At 43.8% G+C, this 20388-nt stretch overlaps 1 long non-coding RNA gene across 1 annotated transcript; it reads right to left on the bottom strand.

Moving 5' to 3' along the window:
* Positions 1-1144: 1144 nt before the first annotated feature.
* On the bottom strand, positions 1145-19021 carry LOC122481950. Its single transcript, XR_006296963.1, has 3 exons — positions 18847-19021; positions 12064-12242; positions 1145-1241 (listed from the first exon to the last, which is right to left on the bottom strand). It is a non-coding gene; the product is annotated as an uncharacterized LOC122481950 (long non-coding RNA).
* Positions 19022-20388: the final 1367 nt, after the last annotated feature.

Raw genomic sequence — 20388 nt, forward strand, 5'->3', positions numbered from 1 at the left:
CAAACACACGCGCGGTCTCCCAGAGGACCTGCCCTGGGGGACTCTGGAGCCGGGCTTTCCCGGCATGGCAGGTTGGTAGGTAGTTACAGCTCGGCGGGTCTCCCAGCAGGGAGTGGGAGTATCCAGGCTCACTCCCTGGTCTCCCCTGGCCTGTTTCAGTTCTCTGTGCATCTGTCCGAGTGGCTTCTAACACTGTGCTCAGGACAGGAAATGAGCCCACCCCTGGCTCTCTGGCCAAAGTTTTCAGAAAGGCGGCTCTTGTCTCTGCGGGGCTCAGGAATACCCTGATCACAGAGGTTGCCTTCCTTTGTGCAGAACACGGTCCCGGAAGCACCTCCTTCTGCACTAACACTTTCACGGTTCTAGACATTTCTAGAAACATCTGCTGGATTACACGGAAGATGGGGCCAGTGCCCTGGCATTGGGAAAGAGTGTGCCAGGGCCCTGCCTTGGGACCACACTATCTCTCCAGCCCTGAAACCCAGCTCTACTTCCCACAGGTGGTGGGCTTTCTTCTAATTATCGTCCAGAATATCCTGATAGACGCCCGTATGACCAGCTTATGGCCGGCTGTGCCTCTCCCCTCCCCACTTAAGAGGAAAATCAGCATCCCTGAGTTCTTTTGGACTAGAAAGGATTTGTGATTTTAGTAACTATCTGAATTAGAGTTACATCTTAAATATATTCTTTGCACTTCTCACATACTTTTTCCTGCTCGGGTTTGAGAACCACTGGTCTGGAGAACACATTGCATTCTATTCATTCCTATTACTTCTTCTGGTGTTTTCTTACAAAGAAAGAAATCGTCCAGTTGGTACATGCTCATGAAATGCCAGAGTGCTCTTGGGGGTAAAGGAGGGAGACAGACTAGGACAAACCAATAATCTAAATTAAGCCCAAGACGCTCTAGGCTAAGGTCACTCTGAGAACTGAATAGAGCTTTCTTTCTGCCAGGCCCATGTAATGATGGTTGTATTGTTCAGTTTTTTATAAAGAATGTTTTATTTATGTGAACTTGACTATCTGAATCTAAGTATTTAAAACTCCTATGAGAAAAAAAAACCTAAAACTTATGTGGCATTCTTAGCCATTTTATATCAACACATTTCGGATGAAAATATACTGGAAATGTTTTAATACTTGTCTTTATTATTATTTTCTTTTTGAGTGCCAAGGTCAATGTTTAGGAGATCTCTTTCATTTTGTTGCTTATCCTAAGCCCACTCTAGCCAGAAGCTTGGCTGAAAAATAAATGTTTGGGAGATTTGTTTTATAAACTGCATTAAAGCACACGAAGTTAATATTGCCACGTATCTTCCTTTCCCCCAAATGTGGCCTTGTTTTGAAGCCCCACAAATAAAAGTTCACTGCTAAGGATAAGTTCAGAATGAAGGTCTCTTTACCCTGCCTCTTATCAAACTACAGTTTGTCATAGATTCGACCCTGACATTATGTGGTGAAGACTTTGTGTACATTTTGCTTTTACAGATAAGAAAAAAAATAAACAGGACAGAAAGGATGTTTGGAGTCTTGATTTTTTTTTCTTTTAGCATTTATTGCTTATGGGACACGAAGCCATGCTTTCCTCTCTTGCTTCCCATTTTGTATATTTTTGTCTTTAATGAGACTATACACAGACTGCCTGAAAAATTCCATGATTCAGAAACAGAAGGCTGGCGTGTCTTTGGGATGATTTTAGGTATTTGAAATTGGCGATAAACTGCAGGATCTGGGCTTTGTCTAGGGAATCCTGAGATAGTGTCTACTGAGGTCTTAAGAGAAATAAAATTCATGGCAATAAAAGTCAATTCAGTAAAATCAGCTGATGTGATTGATTCTCCTCCCCCACGAATTGAGCAGTTATTCAATCAGCTGCTCCTTGAGAAACAATGGTAGTGGCTACAGCTTTTCCAGGATTGTCTCAGTTTTGATTTATGGAAATCTACCTATCTCTAGACCTCTGTCCAAAAAAGAGGATGTGAGCTCCTGGCAAGGGACTTACACTTCAGGCTTTGTTTTCTAGCTCCCACCACAAAATGTCTTCTTCATGCAGGAAGATACATGGGAGTTTAGTTTGAATGGTGTAAACCCAACTCTGAAGGATAGCTCTGCCACAGAGAACACGGCTTCCAGGTGGTTCTAACAGGAGGCACATTTGTGTCATCACGGATGGCCCTTTCATGGTGAATTCATTTCCTCCTGCTGTCGTAACAATGACCACAAATGCAGGGGCTTTATTCTCTTAGAGTCTGGAGAACTAGAATCAGGCCGACTGGGATAAATCAAGGTGTGAGCAGAGTTGATTCCTTCTGGAGGCTTTGAGGGGATCATCCGTCCCCTTGCCTTTCCGGCTTCCAGAGGATGCCCACATACCCTGGCTTGTGGGCCCTGCTTGACATCACCTGCACCTTCTGCTTCTGTCTTCACATCTCCAGCTACTCACTCTGATCTCTTGCTTGTCCCTCTTAAGGACCTTTGTGATTACATCAGTCCCACCTGGATGACCCAGGATCGTCTCCCCGTCTCAAAAACCTTAACTGAATCAAATCTACAAAGTCCCTTTTGCCATACAAGGTAACATTCACAGTTTCTGGGGGTTAGGATGCAGCCATCATGGGGAGGCCATCATTCAGTCCACCACACATGGAACCACAGCGTATTCTAGTCCTTCAAGGGTAGATGAATCTATCAAGTCCTTATTAAGCTGTACTTCGAGCAAAATAGTATAAGACACACTTTCTCTCCTTTGGTAATCGGCAACTCAACGGGGGAAGTTAGGACAAACACGGATAAAATGGTGCTGAGCACTTACTGCTTCATGAGCACCTCTGCCCCCCCATAAGAATAGCTCTGCAAAAGCAGAAGCCCATTTAGCTCAAGACGTCAGGGAGAACTTCACAGGAGAGGTTCTCTTGAAAGACAGCTTTAGTCTCTGGCAGAAGATTGCTAAAGACTGTCATTTCATGCAAAAGGACAGGTATTAGGAAAGTCACAGACATGGTAGTGGCCAGCAAGGGGATGCCCTTGACTGAAGGGCAAGGCTTTTACTGAGCATCCATGGAAGGCTACATTGATAGATGTCAAGTAGAATTGATCAGATGGGGGTAAAGAATTGAGTGTTATCTTGTTCTTGAGCCGAAGCGTAGAGAGCAGAAACCTCAGATGATGCAATACAGTTATGGGGGTGGTGGGGGGGGCGTGGTGGTGAGCCTGGAGAATGGCCCCTGAAAGTCTGTGGGATTAAACCAATCCAAACTTCCCATAGCTTCAGGAAGAGAGGATCTCAGGCCCCAGATCTGACTTCTGTGGTAGATCTTGCCCACGGTCCCTGTGCGGTTCACATGCGTTCTCAGGTGGTATCTGTTTCCAGCTGTGGTAGGCACCCCCCCCCCCCAATCAAACACAGGGTGCCCTAGACCCCCCTGTTCCTCATCAACACCCTGGGTCAGGGCAGCTCTCTTGAAAGGGGCATGAGGAGCATGGTGGTGATGAGGGGAGGGTTTGGGCAGACACAGGGTGTAAATAAATGTATGAAGCCATTTTGGTTGACCTCCCAGGCCATGGAGGATGTCAAAGCCTGCTGGCCATTCTCTCGGGGGAATTCCCATGTTCATTTATCCATTTATTTGTCATTTGACAAAGAATGTTGAGCATGTACTATGTCCCACCCTATGTCTGGGGACAGAACATAAATAGTCTCTCATGGAGCTTTCAGTTTGGTGGGAGAGACAGACCTTAATCAAAGGATTACAGCAGTACCATGGATCAGAATTGTGGTAAGGGCCAGGGGGGAGGCCCATGGTGTCACAGGGAACTTGTAAGAGGGGGGGCGTATGAGCTGGTTGGGGCATCTGAGTGGCTTGGGGAGGGCTTTCTAGATCCCATATGGCTTCACTTGTCCTACTCAAATACTCAAATGTCACCTCCTCAGAGAGGTCTTCTTGACCACCCTATCTCAACCATCACTGCTATTTTTTTTTTTAAATTAAAGCTTATTTATTTATTTTGAGAGAGAGAGAAAGCAGGAGTTGGGGAGGGGGAGGGAGGGAGGGAGGGAGAGAGAATCCCAAGCAGGCTCTGCACTGTTAGCGTGGAGCCTGACATGGGACTCAAACCCATAAACCGGAGCCAAAGTTGGATGTTTAACTGACTGGGCCATGCAGGTGCCCCTCAACTATCACTGCTCTTAATCTCTACCATGGATCAGCTGGCTGCGCTGTGTTTACTATGATCTAACACGTGATTATACACACACGCACACATATACACACTCACACATACTCACTCATATACATTCACATACGCACGCTTGCCCCCATTAAATTGTGAACTTCATGAGGGCAGTAGCATAGTCTATTCTGTTCATGCTCTGTCCCCTGCGTCAAGAAGAGTGCCTACACCAACAACTGTTTGTTGACTGAGTGACTGATTGACAGATTGCATAAATGAATTGAAATGAAGTGAGTTGAGATCTTTAGGGGGATAGGAGGCATCAGAATATAAAGGGTTGGGGGCTGTAGAGAGGGATTCAGGCTGAGGAAATGTCATGGGCAAAGGATCTGTGCTGGAGGGAGTATGGCACTGGAGGGAGTTCAAAGACATCACTGATTTATTCACAAGTTATACTGAGTACCCATATATGCTCACAACTCTCCCAGACCCTGAGAGTAAAACACTAAGACTAGATCCCTACCTTCAGAGCTTAGAAATTTGGTGGGAGAGGTGTGCAGGCAATAAGCCAGCATACATTATATGCATATATTCAAATGTAATAACGTGTCAGGTAATGATAAATGATATGAAGTAGAATAGAGAATGGGCTAGAGGGTAGATGAGCAGAAGGTGGGGGGTTTTTAGTCAGAGAAAGCCTCTCAGAAGTGGTGATGCTTGAATAGGGCCCTGAATGAGAGACGGATTAAGTGAGACCAGGGGAAGGACTGGTCAGGCCAAGGAGGGAGTCCGCACAAAGGCCCAGGGGCAGGATGGCATCAGGGAGGGGGTCTTGAGGAGGCAGGAAGAAATGTACTGGGTGGTTCTGAACGGGAGAGTAGCAGCTTCTGATTTCGTTTTTAAAAGAGGATTGTGGCCGTTGGGTGGGGATCTGCCTTAAGGGCTCAGAGGGACAACTTGGGACAGCAGCTGGGTCACTCTGCAGTGGGCCGGACAAGAGACGACGCTGGCTGCCTGGATGGGGGGAGTGCCGGGCTGCTACAGAGGACTGGGTTAGAGAGACTCTGAAGCAGGACAGGTGGGTATTTAGGCTTGCCGCGAACCGGATATAGAGACACGGGGCTCTCTCTTGAGGTGCAAGTGACCACAGATACCCTTTATTAAGCTGATTGACAGAGGGGCTGGTTAGCAGGGGGTTTTGGGGGGCGGTAACCAAAAGTCATCTCTTGGATGTATTAACTTAGAGCCTTCTGTGCACTTCCAGCTGGGGAATCAGACACTTTGGGTGGAGCTCAGGGGAGCGGCTGGATCTAGGGGTGCAAAACTGGGAAGTGGTGCCATAGAGACAGAATCTGAAGCCACGAGGAGCTGCAGTCACCAAGATACCCGGTGGAGATCTGAAAGGAGGTGAGGTGAAGGATCCGCTGGAGACCCCAATATTTAGAGGCCCAGAAGAGAAGGAGCCCGTGTGGTGTGAGGGAAAGCATGCTCATGAGGTGAAGAAAATGCTCCACATTTGGGGGGACGGAGCATAGACAGCGGAGGGGGGTGGTGCAGGGCCAGCACCTGGCATGCACCAAAGCCAGGTGAGAAGAATAGTCTTGACCTTGATTCAAAATGGTACCGTCTACATCCAGAGAGCTCACTGACCCTACTCGTAAAACCCAGCTCCAGATTCTTTCTGGCTCTTTCTAAAACTCCAGTGGTCCTGAGAGGCAGTGGAGGGTAACAGACCAGAGCTTCAAGGATCTCGCCGGCAGCCAGTGTCGGGGGCGGGGGTGGGTGGGTGGTGGTGATGGGTGAGTGGGCGGGGGGGGGGGGGTGGCATCAGGCCCTCACACCTCTTCCTCCAACGAGCAAGACCCACTCTCACCCCATGGCCCTCTGCAGACCATGCAGACCAGGGTGGAAAAGTAGGCCAGCGACTTGGGCTCCCTGGGCCTCATTTTTCTCAGATGTGAATTGGGCATGATAATACTAGCTCGTAACTTGCAGTGTTGTGATGAGGGTTAAAGGGCCTGCCAGACAGTAATTGTTAACTATGGGCATATTAAAGGGTGATGATTTGCTATCCCTTCGAAGAGTCAAAAATTCTGCCACACACCCTGAAAATAGCTATAAAAGAGAAATTCTAAAAATTTTGAAGACTGGATTAGAGGTAGTCTAGCCTCCTGAGATAGCCGTTTGGAAGAAGGCAGCACTGAATCAACGTGAGGATGGAAATGTGCTCTTGAGTCAGAGGTCTAGCCGGACGCTCAGCTCCCCCACCCAGCAGATGGTTGGCCTTGGACGTGACGCTTGACTGCTTTCCGCCTCAGTGTCCTGGTTGTAAAGTATCACAGCACGCGTGACTCCCTCACGGGGTATATGAGCACCTAATACGACAATGCACATAGAGTACTCCGCACAGTGTCCCGCACACAGCAAGCACACCATAAATACTGCAGTTAAGGGGTGCCTGTGCAGCTCAGTCAGTTAAACATGCAACTTGGGCTTCGGTCGTGATCTCGCGGTTCATGAGTTCGAGCCCTGCGTCGGGCTTTCTCTCTGCCGTCAGCACAGAGCCTGCTTCAGATCCTCTGTCTCCACCTCTCCCTGCCTCTCCCCCCACTTGTGCTCTTTCTTGCTCAAAAACAAATAAACGCTAGAAAAAATTACTATGAGCTCTTGGAAAATATCAATATATAAGTTATTACAATGTGACAATCCTTTATTGTCATGCTTCCTTTACATATGGCCTCCAGATCATCCCATTTATTTGCAGCTTTCCCCCAGATTAAATGGAAGCATAGATCAGGTTACATTTGAAGTCTGCTGAATTCGGTCTTAAAGGAGCCTTCAAAGGAGTGTCAGAGCTATCGTTTGGTTTGACTCCTCATCTCCAGGCTTGCCTGGCTTCTGTGTGTGATTTGTAAAGGTAAACTTGTCTTCACTTTGCAGTTCCTGGAGTTCCACCCCCTGAAAATCACAGCTCCGTATTACATTGAGGGGAACTGCTGTTTGGGGAAGACAAACGGCATTTTCATGATTAATCCACGCCTTGGGAACCAGTCCCAGAGGGAGGACTGAGAGCTGAGTCCAGTCTTCTGAGCTGTGTTCCTCCACTCGATCTGGATTTGTGGCCATTCAAAGCCACATACCATGGCCTCCCTACAGCAGAACAAGGATACAGCAGGCTGTTGGTATGTGATCATTTGGCCACATGGTGGCGCTTCACGCCTAGTAATTCTGCTGGTGCTCTTGCCCTATGCCTGAAGGTTTGAAATTCAAACAGAGAGAGAAAGAAGCATGCCCTCTTAGAATGGCACAGGCACCATTGCCAGAAAGCACAGGGTTCACTGAGGAAAAGGCTCAGCTCTTGCCGTTTTCCTCAGTTCTAAGGGGAAGGCTCTGGTCCCAAATGGAAAGACCAAGCGTTCTACACGCAAGAGCCCACTTTGCAGGTTGTTTTGTTTTTGTTTTTGTGTTTGACCCCCACAACACTGCACTAATTCCAGGTCCAAAGTAAAATGTCATCTACCAGTGTAGCAGATGAAAGAAAGGGGGCCCCCATGGGCCAGAGTTTGACTTTCTTGGAAAAAGATTTTTCTGGAGATACCACCTGACTTCAAGACAGCCCTCAGCTGCTGAAAAAAGGAATGGGATTATTACCCACCATTTCAATTCTATGACTTAAGGATCTAAAAAATAAATAAATAAATGAAATAAATAAATAAATAACCGAAAGGGATTATTACCCACTATTTTAATTATTTTCTTGGAGGTTATAGAGACTTGGGCCTGAGTTTGAATACCAGCTCTGACATTAACTAGTTTTGGAGCCTCAAGGAAGCTACTTAACTTTCTCTGTACCTCATTGTTGTCACTTTTAAGGGAGTTCATGATAATAGGACCTACTTTATAGGATTGTGATAAGAATGAAATAATATTAAGTGGAACCAAATGAGATTGCCAGTATTCAAGTCTTTGGCCCACAGGAACAGCAATTTCACGTAGTTCATGCTTGGGCACATAGTGAGGCTTGGTAGAGTGAGCTATTACTATCACAGCTTGCATGACAAGAAGTCAACAAGCACTTATTGTGAATATTTAGAAATAAACCATGACAAATGAAAATGGAAGCATAGCATACAAGTTCTTGTGGGATGCAGCAAAAGCAGTACTAAGAGGGAAGTTCATAGCAATAAATACCTACATCAAGAGGCAAGAAAGATCCCCAGTAAACAACATAACTCTATGACTTAAGGATCTAGAAAAAGAAGAACAAATGTGCTTAAAGTTAGCAGAAAAAAGGAAATAATAAAGAGTAGAGCAGAAATAAATGAAATAGAAAATGGGAAACAAAATAGAAAGATTAACCAAACTGTAAATTGGTTCTTTGAAAAGATAAACAAAATTGACAAAGCCTTAACTAGACTATCCAAGGGGAAAAACGAAAGGGCTCAAATCAACAAAATTCTAAATGAAACAAGAGACATTACAATCAATACCACAGAAATTCAAAGGGTCATAAGAGATGACACAAATAACTGTATACTAAAAAAACTAGACAACCTAGAAGAAATGGACAAATTCTTAGAAATATACAACTTAACTGAGACTGAAGAAAGAAAGGAATAGAGTAGAAAGAAATGAAGAAATAGAAAATCTGAATAGACCAATTACTAGTAAGGAGATTAAATCAGTAATAAAAATTCTCCTAATGGAGAAAAGCCCAGGGCCCAATGGCTTCACTGGTTAATTCTACCAAACATTTAAATAAAAATTAACAACATTTTTCAAGCTCTTCTAACACATTGAAGAGGAGGGAACACATTCAAACTCATTTTATGAGGCCAGCACCATCCTGATACCCAAACCAGAAAAGGACACTATTAGAAAAATACATACATACATACATACATACATACATACTACAGGTCAATATCCTTGATATATATAGATGTAAAAATTATCAATAAAATATTGGCAAATTGCATTTAGCAGCACATTAAAAGGATCATACACCATGATTAAGAGGGATTGATTCCTGGCATGCAAGTATGGTTCAAAATATGCAAATCAATATGACACATCAAATTAACAGATTGAAACCAAAGAATTATATAATCATCTCAAGAGACACAGAAGAAGCATTTGAAAAATTCAACATTCATTCATGATAAAATCTCTTAACAAATTAGGACAGAAGGAATATATTTCAACATAATAAAGGCATATATGAAAGACCACAGCTAACATCATGCCCAATGGTTAAAGGCTAAAAACTTCTTTTAATATCAGGAACAGGACAAGGATATCCACTCTCAACACTCTTCTTCAACATAGTACTGAAAGTCCTAGCCATAGCAACCAGGCAAGAAAAAGAAATGACAGGTAAAAATATGTAAATAAAATAATAATAATAATAATAATAATAATCATAGGGAAATTATAAAGAATAAAAGGAAATAAAAGGGATTCGAATTGAAAAGGCAGAAGTAAAATTGTGTCTATTTGCAGATGATATTTTATATACAGAAAATTCGAAAGACTCAACTAAAAATCTATTAGACTTAATCCATGAATTCAGTAAAGTTGTAGGGTATAAAACTAGCATACAAAAATCAGTAGCATTTCTATATGCTAACAATAAATTTTCTGAAAAAGAAATAAATTCATTTCATTTACAATAGCACCAAAAATAATAAAATATATAGGAATAAATTGAAAGAAATGAAAGATCTCTACTTTGAAAACTACAAGACACTGATGAAAGAAATAAAAAAAACCACAAATAAATGGAAAGATTGACTATGTTCATGGATTTGAAGAAATAATACTGTTAAAATGTGAATACTACCAAAACCCATCTATAGATTCAATGAAATCCTTGTCAAGATTCCAATGGCATTTTTTACAAAAGGAGAAAAACACTCCTAAAACTTACATGGAACCACCAAAAACCCCAAATTGCTAAAGAAATCCCAAGAAAGATGAGCAGAACAGGAGGCATCACATTTCCTGACTTCAAGCTCTACTATAAAGCTATACTCATCAAAACAGTATGGCATTGGCATAAAAACAGACAAATAAGCCCGTGAAACAGAATCAAGAGCCCAGAAATAAACCCAAGCATGTATAGTCAACTGATATTTGACAAGGGAGCCAAGAGTACTTAATGGAGAAAAGACAGTCTTTTCTATAAATGGTGCTGGGATAACTGGATATTCACATGTACAGGGATGAAAATGGATCTACATTCCACACCACCCACAAAATTTACTCAGATGGATTGAAGACTTCTACGTAATACCTGAAATCATGAAACTCGTAGAAGAAAACATAGGAACAAAGCACCTTGACATGGGTCTTGGTGATAATGTTTTTAGATGTGACATTTAAAACCCTTAAACACAAACAACAAAATAAAAAATGAACAAGAGAAACGACATCAAACTAAAAAGCACACCAAAAGAAGTCATCGACCAAGTGAAAAGACAGCCTGCAGCATGGGAAAAAATATTTGCAAACTATACATCTGATAAAGGGTTAATATCCAAAATATATAAAGAATTCATACAACTCAATAGGAAAAAACCCAAACAATCCAATTAAAAAATGGGCGAAGGATCTGAAGAGACACTTTGCCAAAGAAGATGTATAAAAGGCCAACAGGTACCTGGAAAGATGCTGAGCACAACTAAGCAACAGGGAAATGCAAATTAAAACCACAGTGAGGTAGCACCTCATGTCTGTTAGAATGGCTATTATCAAAAAGACAGGGGGTGATAAATGCTGGCGAGGATGAGGCTTATGGGAACCTGTAGAGCTTCAGTGGAAAACAGTATGGAGAATCCTCAAAAAATTAAAAATGGTACTACCAAATCATCCAGCAATTCCATTTCTGGGAATATATCCAATGGATATGAAAACAATAACTTGAAAAGATAACTGAGCCCTGCTGTTCATAGCAGCGTTATTTACAATGGCCAACTCATGGAAACAACCTAAGTGTCCATCAATGGATGAGTGGGTAAAGCAGTTGTGGTGTGTATACACACACATACACACACACCCTGGAATATTACTCAAACATTAAAAACAAGGAAATCCTAACATTTGCAAAAACATGGATCGTCCTAATATGACATTAAGCTATGTGAAATAAGCCAGACAAAGAAAGATAAATACTGTATGATCTCACATATACGTAAAATCTTAACAACAACAACAACAACAACAACAACAACAAAACCTCCTAGAAAAAGAGGTCAGACTTAATGATTACCAAAAGTGGAGGATGGAGGGAGGCAAAACTGGAAGAAGAAGGTGGCCCAAAGGTACAAATTTCAGTTATAAGATAAATAAGCACTAGGGGTGTAAGTAACAACATGATGATGGTAACTAACACTGCTAGACAGCGTATAGGAAAATTGTTCAAGGAGTATATCCTGTGAGTTATCATCACAAGAAGAAAATTGTTTTCCTGTTTTATTTTCTTCTTTTTATTATATCTCTATGAGAAGTGGCTGCTAGCTGACCCTGTTGTGGTGATCATTTCAGATGATATATAAATCATCCCATCACGCTGTATACCTTAAACTTCTCTTGTGATGTATGCCAATTATTCCTCAATAAAACTGCCAAAAAAAAAAAAAAGCCATCACCCTGTCTTCTGGAAATATTTTCCTGAAGATTCTTATTGCTAAGTACCCTATTCAGCTGCCGTATGCTAAAATTCCAAATATGAAAATATGCCTGAAAGAAATCTGGCTCTGTTTCACAGCCCTACCTGTAGCCAAGTAATCTCTACCTCAGGCTGTCAATGAGATGTTAGTCTCACTGGGAGGAAATCAAGGCCAACGTCGCGGCACCCATGGTGTGAGTAAAGGAAAGCGATGCAGAACTCACCCCTCCGAGAGAGCGCCCTGTACCTTGGGCTGATGCTGAAATTCCTCCTCCGTCTCTCTGATGCACTCACATCAAAGTTTATCTCTTCTACGTCCCAGTGCCTCTTAGCAAGCCAGGTGAATACTAGCTAATGCCAGTTTCTCCCTCTTGGGCTCACCAAAAGAAAGGCAGCTACACCCCTAGAAATGCAAAAACAAACACAAACCAGATAATGGTGATATTTTATCAGAGAAAATCGTCCTCCCACATCCTCTTTCCTTTGCTTCTTGCAGCTCTTTCCTCAAACTGTACAGACTGGTCTAGTGAACTCCCTGTGGCATCTCACCTTCCCCCTTGTCATGTGCAAAATGAAAACTTGTGCTTCTAATTACACATAAGTCACAGACTGTAGACCACAAGAGATGAGAGTGTCTTACAGGGCCTCATTGTGTATCACAGAAGATGTGTAAAGGAGCATGCATTTACAGACAGACGTCTAACTTGGGGAATGCGTTTCTTCAATGCACCAAATGGGCTAAAAGTTAAGAAGCCAGATGCAGAAGAGAACATGCTGCATGACTTAATTTATATGAAGTTCTGAAGTTCAAGAGCCAGCAAAACTAATCTATGAGGATCATCAGAACAGTGATTGCGGGTGGTGGGGCTGATTGAGAAGGTATGAGGTATGTGATGCTGGAGAAAGTTTGTCTTTTTATGTCGGTGGGATTCTGTGAACTACACAGGTGTAGACACTTGCCAAAGCTCACAGAACTGCACCCTGAAGACCAAAAGAAATAGCAGGGAGAAGTGGCCCCCAGAAAAACAATGTCAGGGTAGGAGGCCCCTTTTGTCATGGAAGAGAGGAGGGAAGTCCCTCACTGGGCTGTCGATGCAATTGAAAAACATATAAAACGTCAGCCAACTTTCCAGGCAGTTTCAACATCCAGGGACGTTTTTCTCCACGCATACACTGCCTATGTCTTTTCAAATGTTTACAGAGTATTTACAAAAAGTAGTCCTTTGGGTGGCGGTTGTAATTAGGAAAACTGGCAGTGAAAATTAACACATACCATACAAGAGAGATAATCGCTTCTCTGCCATATACAATATTATTATCAAATGGTATTTGCCAAGGAATCCAATTGGTCCATACGAGCTCAATCTCGTTGTTCTAGGAAAGATCGCCCCTTCCTTGTTACCCTTGAGGACGAAGCTGCCACAGCCCACGAATGATATGCCATATGGCACTTAACATCAGAATCGGAATGAGCTCGTGCTTTTTGTGTGAGATACTGAAATTTATTAGAAAATCAGAAAGCCTAATTTCCACCAAGTTCCTGAGACCTGCCATCTGCTGCGTGAGAAAGAAAATGGAGATTTTTTTTTTTAACCATTTACTTATTGTGAAATGTAAGAGTGCTGGCGTGTTTGAAAAAGGAGGGTTGAGGGCTGGGGGTGCAAAAGAGAGAGCCAGAGCAAGCCCACTTGGCAGGGGAGAAAGAAGACTGTCAGCTGAATGGTGGCAGAGGCTTGGGAAGCATAATTATGGAAATCACCTCTTCCAGAGCCTTTTTTTCTCCTCCTGAGCACATGTTCCTTCCACACAGGAATAGCACAGAGAAAGGGCAGCTTTTGAGAACAAGCAGTCTCCATTGCAGAAAGGAAGAAGAAGGGTCTTAAATAAGTACCCGTCTGTCTATTAGGTCTTTCCATGGAGGGGATAGTGGGAGGAAGACAGGAGGAGGGTGACAGACAAGGGAGCCCCAAAGGCCTACTGGGTGGGGAGGCAAGGAGAGCTTTCTAAGGGGGCTGCAGAAAGAGGGGGAGGCGAGACGGGAGATGGATCTGAGTGGGGGTGGGGAAGGAGAGCCTGCTGAGAGGGGAGAGATCTTTCAGCATCGTTTGGAATTTGGCTGTATGTGTTGGGTGTTGGGGATACAGAGATAAGGATGCCTTGTGCTTTAAGGAGGGCATGTCAGATGTCTGGGCATTCGTTTCAGAGGAACGCCTCCGTGCCTGGCATGGTAGGCTCATGAGATGCTGCCATGACATGTGTCACATCCATGTGGCTGTCCTACACCCTCCGTAGAGCGGAGCAGTGCAACCTCAAGGGCTTACCCAACCCCTTGATCCTGTTGTATTTATTTCTACTCTTGTTTTTACACCAAAGCTGGGGTGTCTGTGGGCACTGCCGTAGGCAGTTCACCCTGGACGTGGTTGGTGACTGTGTTTCTCACCTCTGATCACAACCCTGAGGAAATAGATGCCCTAGGAAATAGGTTACCAGAGCCTGAACGGAGTGGGGATGGGGAGGCAAGTAAGGCTCTAAGGCACCAGGGAATCTCATGTTATATTATAGAGTCAAGTTCTGGTCAAGGCAGGGCCATTTTTGGACCAGGTCCAAGGAGGTTTAATTAAAGAAGAACTAAAAAGAACTCTCAAAAGTAATGCCATCTGCAAGGCAGTCTTCCAGCAGGATCCCAGGGGCATCCTGAAAGTCGGGTTCAGGGTTCTAAGAGTGGTCTGGGGTCACAGGGCCCCCTGACCGGCCACCTGAGAACACATCCCCATCTCAGGTTCTGTACTCCGGAGGTGCTCACCGTGGTGACACCACACAGATAGGTGACTGTGATCTGTCACCTGAAAGGATGAATGACTTAGCAATAGCCTCCTGGGCTTCCGGAATCCTGGCCTCCCACTTAGGCCAAGCTAGGAAAGGATGCGTCAGAGAGAATTAGATGCCAACTTCTCCGTGGGGGAACCGAGTGGGAGAGGGAGCCAAGTAAGGTTTTGAGTTTGCAGCAAGATGAGGTGGGAAGCAAAAATTAGTCCCAGAGCCCAGCATGATGAGGATGTGCTCATCCTTGGAGCCTTCTCCCACATGAGGGGGGCAGACTGGTGAGGGCTGTCACCTGCCCCGGGGGCCCTGCGGGGCTCTGCTGCCAGCATGGTGCTGTTTTGTGTTGGTACCTCTGGGAGAAGTTCAAGTTTCAGGCCGAATCCCCAAGGAATTAGTAATGGGGTCATGCACCCCGCGGGGAACCTGGCTGCGGGTCCCATGCAGCAGCTGGCGGGGGCAGCCTTACTTTTTGCTCCCTCGGTGACTAAGAACTCAACAGTTAGCTCCTTGCCTGAAGGCCAGTGAACAGCTCCTGATTTCCCTGTGGATGCCCAGACGCTACAAGACAGGCTTCTGGGGTTGCCAGGGGTTCTTGTGAATGATTGGGGGCTGCCTGATAGTCAGGAGCTTGGTGCTCGCCCACGACTGCTTTTGCCTGAAGGCAGCTGCTGCAGCAACATGGTAAGACCCTCTCAGCATCCTCTGTCCTCACTTCCCCTCGGCTTCCATTTGTTGAACACTGATTGTTATCTAAGAAAAATGGCTATCATTTCCTGAGCATTCGCTACGTGTTAAGTGCCTCACCCCTAATGCTCTCATTTAATCCTTGCTACAACCCATTGAGGAAGGGACCACTGTTATGCCATTTTCCAGAGGAAACAACTGTGGATGAGTGAGATTTGCTGAAGGTCCAGGGTCAAGCAGCTGCTAAAATGTGGGGGTGGCTATCCACCTGGGTAGCTGGAATCATCACTCTGTAATCCTAAGAACAGTACTACAAGAGAGTAAGCACTATTATTTCACTTTAGCTCTTAAGCAGACAGGGCTCAGAGAGGTTAGGTAATTTACCCAAAGCCACGAAGCTGTAAGGCCCAGAGACTGAAAGCCATCTGGCTCCAGAGTGCAAGCTATTTCCTCTAAGCCGCACCCCCTCTCTGAGCTGAGGCTGTATTACATGATGGGGCTCCTTCCCCCAGCCAACAGATGGCAGGCCCCGGGGAGCTGGATTGGATATGGAACATGCAGAGATCTTTACAGGAGAAACACTTAGCTAAACTTAACATTTTCTGACTTTTTTAAAAAAGGAAACGATTACTTCTTTTGAACACTGATGTTTCTTAAAGGTACCATAGCTACTATCCAAGCGGCCCTCAAAAGATTCGGATGCCGCCAGCCAATGAGCGTCCCGACCTGCTTGACGATCTCACTAGTTTAATGGTGGTAGTTCCTGAGTGTTAGAGAATTTGGGTGCTATTTGTCATTCTCCCCCATTCGAACTGGGCCCTCCAGTGTATAAAGAGTATGTCTTAGCAAGACTATCTGTGAGCTGGTGTGTGAGAAGCAAATACAAAAGACCTCTGACGTGTGCAGGACCAGCCTGTTGTTTGTCTCTTTTTGGTCTCTCCAGGGGCAGTGACAGTCCTCCGATGGTAGCATTTAAGGGAAAGGCATATTTATAACTCGCAGAGGGTGAGAGGGCTGCTCTCTGACCTAAATGCTCGGAGCCCCCAAATGCTTAGCTATGCCACTGGCTTCAGAGACCATTGAACGCCTAAGACCAAGTGCTGAAGTGCATGTCCCACTGACCCTAAATTCATTGAATTTTGAGATCCATTATCCCACACGGTTATAACCCACCAGCAGACCTCTGGGTTCCCTTGTGCCTTGGTTTTCTTTGTCATACACTAGGAGGCTTAGGCAGCAGGCAAGATATTTTCATTGGCCTCCGCACTCTTCTGCAAACATTGCTAGGATAAACAGTTGCTATCTTTGTTAACATTGAATTGATTTTAAACGCCCGGAGGTATTTAAAAACTTTCATGGCTTTCAAACTCGAGGCTTTCGTTCAGTACTTATTTTTTCTATAAGAATGTATCAAATATCTACTCAGTGTCAGGTACCATCTTGGTACTTTCGTTGAAATACAGATCAATTACACCTACACCCCGAGGAACTTCTAATTTAGCAAAGGAGAGGGGAAAATATATGTAAAAATGATGTGCGTGTGTGTGTATGTGGGGGGGGTGATAGATACGTAGATAGATAAATAGGAAATATGTATGTGCACATGCGATATGACATAATATAACATACATAACATAACATAACAACCCTGTGGTTATGACGACAAGGAGAGTCCAGCGGTGAATCTGGGACACAGGGAACGCCAGCCAGTATCTGACAGAGGAACAGGTATGGGCTCTAGAGACAAGGCAACAACCGAGCCAAGGCTTGCCACAGAGTGACTGAGCAAAAGGGCAGGAAACACCATCAGAGAAGTGCCCTCCATATTTGGGGAGAAGAGAAAGGCATTTTGGGTAAACCTAAAGCAGCAGTGGTAGGGATAATGGAAACATGAATTCAGAGGCTTCTAGAGAGTGCTTTGAATGGCAGACTACAGAGTGGTCTTGTAAATGAGTCACACACATGTGGTGGACAGGTAGAGCCAAGAAGAGGTGGAGTGAAGGGAAAAGACTACAGTTTGCTGTGGAACTGAAAACACAGCCAAGCATGGCGTCCATTCCGTTTCCGGAAAGAACTGTCAGAGCTCAGACCCCTCTCCTTCCTGTTGGCACTGGCCTCTTTTCCTTTAAGAAACCCCCATATATAAACCTCCAAACTTGTAAGTCTTGGGCCTGATATTTGTGAGAGAGATTCTCACAAATATTTGTGAGAGGATTCTTTATTTTATGAAGATGTTTTTAAAAATGGAATTCCCTTGATGTTTTCAAATATAATCCAGTCACCACAGCCTTTAGTTTAGGTGTCCCCATGCTGTGGAGATGGGTGGCCTACATGGGCTGCACTGCCCTTCACCAGGCAGAGGTATTTATAAGCCCTTTTTTATTTAAAAAGTTTTTTTTTAATCTGAAGAAGGGAAAAAGGAAGATAACAGATTAAGGGGCACACCAGGTAGAAAACTGTTAAGCCCATTGTTCTTTCTTTATTATTGTTTTTATCCTCTCTTTATTTTCCTGCACATTTTATATCTTCTTCCACAAACATGCCCATCCCTGACTTACTTTTATAAAGAAAATTGTCCTTTCACTGCCTTTGTGACATGATATGACACGAGTGCCCTTCCTCATCCCCAGCTCTAACCCCCAACCCCATGCACCTGTTGTGTTTTTGAACTCTTTGTTCTAACCAAAGGATTTCCTTTTTTGGAGACGATTACCTGGAACCTCTTTTTTTTTTTTTTTAATTTAAACCCAAGTTAGTTAACGTCTACAAGGCACCTCTTCTAATTCTAGTCTGATTTCAAATTTAGCTCCTTAGGTTTTCTCTATGGAAATGGCTTCCCTTTAAGTTGGGAGAAACAGCATAACTATCAAAGAAGTAAACTCAGGAGAAACAGGGAAAAGGTGTAATTCATTTCTTCCAGAAGATGCCTTTGCAGTTCTCCTAAAAGACACCATTCAGATGTCTACGCCTGGGGATTTCATGCTTCATTATCCCTATTTTCCCTCTCGTTTTGTGTTCTAGTATGGATTTATCAACACCTGTCTTCAATCTCTTGTGATAGAGAAATTTGGTGAAGAGACCTGGGAAAAACTGAAGTAAGTATATTAAAGGAAAGATGGAGAATCCCTGGGGACAAGCCCCCAGTGTTTTGAAGGTCATGGGTTTTTACTAACCTTTTGATGAAGACGGCTATTACTAGGGACATCAATTTAAGTACCTTAAACATACCAACTAGATACAGGAAAAATCTGCTCTCCCATATCCATCATTAAGGAAGGTATCGGTCTTAATTACTAAGCAGCTTTAAAACAGGGTCCCTATGTGAATGATTATTCTACCTTTAATTTCATGAATGAATTCTTATTTCCTCCTTTTGATCACGGAAGAGAAAGCAACTACATTATTTCCATCGCACATAAATGGAGCTGTTGAAATCCCACAGAAGATGGGTAACCCTTTTGAGTTTAGCCAGAATCCCTGTATACGTATTCTTTGGTTACCTGTTACGGTTTTTCCTCTCGGCTGCCACCCAGCAAAGGCTGAACACGGTTAATTACATCTCCTTGTGGTCTCCTGTCTGATTCCTGTAACCTTGTACTGTCCTTCTGCTTCTTGGAGGCTCCCAGCCTCTAAGTGTTAGAGGACTGGGCTAAAGGGTCTCCTAGGTCTCCTGGTTCTTTCAAGAGGGAAGAGTAAAAAAATATGGAAAAATGATTGGCATCCTTGATTAATCAATGGCATGCAAATCGAAACAATTTGGTGCTGCTTTGTCTATTAAATCTACAAAACATTGAAGTGATAATAAGCAATTCTGGTTAAGATGCGGCAAAATGGGTAATTGCTGATGGCAATGTGAGTCAGTGCAGCCCTTTAGGAAAGCAATTTGACAATATGTACCAGAAGCTGGGAAAATGATAAAATCCTTTAAAGCAGTAATTTAATTCTTGAGAATTTATTCTTGGGAATCTAGTCCCTTAGAAACAAACATATCTACACACACACACACACACACACACACACACAGGTGTAACATAGCCCTATATTTATAAATAATAAAAGAAAAATTATCTTTAGCATTAAAAAAAACAAACCAACAGACAAATGGAATGGCAAGAAATATGCATCATTATATGTGATGCTTGCAAAGATTATGAAGCAATCTGTAACATTTTATGACAATGTTAAGTCAAAAAGGCAACCCCCCCCCCACAAAACAGCCACAACACAAAACAAAAAACCCCACAAGACACAAACTTCCATGGTTAGTAGATCAATCACACAAATGAAAAAAAAAAAAAAAAAAAAAGAAAGAAAGACCATACTAGTAACGGACAGTAATTGAACTAGAAAAAAGACGTGTTGGATGACTTTTTTGCCTAATATCGATTTCCCAAATTTTCTCTATTTTTTTCATTGCTTTTGTAGTGTGAAAACAGCTTGAAAAGCTTAGTGCAAACTTTCCCTCACCCCTTCCTATTTCCATTTTACCAATAAAATAATTAGAGCCGAGGGTGCCGAGGGTGCCGGGGACTTGCATGCATGGGGCTAAATTAGGAGGAAACAGGCAGGCCCCGCAGCCCTGGACCCCCGCTGCGCGCCAAGCACAGCAGCCAACTGCTCACGCATAAGGCGCCAGACCCTCCTCTGGAAAGGCAGCCTCAGGCCATTTCCACAGCATCTCTGGGGTAATTTTCTTAAAGCACCACAAGTTTGGGTGGGATCAAGAAACTCAGACTCCTAAAGGCAAAGAATACTCACTTCCAAATATTTCAGGGAGGAATGCTGAGTAATTACGATCAGAGAAAACTTGGACTGGTGGGTGCTTGAGAGATCATCTGGCCCGGATCTCCTCATTATACAGATGAGAAAACTGTGGTCTGGAGAGGTTAAGTGACTTGCCGAAGAGCTCACGGCAAGCAGGCAACAAGGCAAGGATGCAATGTCAGTCAGTATCTTCAAGTGCTCCTTTTCAATCCCCCAGGCCGCCCTGAGGAGAGAAGCATTTGAAGACTCTCAGGCTGTCTTCTTAGATTGCTATTATA

This window comes from Prionailurus bengalensis, chromosome A1, assembly GCF_016509475.1.
Source record: "Prionailurus bengalensis isolate Pbe53 chromosome A1, Fcat_Pben_1.1_paternal_pri, whole genome shotgun sequence".
Lineage (NCBI taxonomy): Eukaryota > Metazoa > Chordata > Mammalia > Carnivora > Felidae > Prionailurus > Prionailurus bengalensis.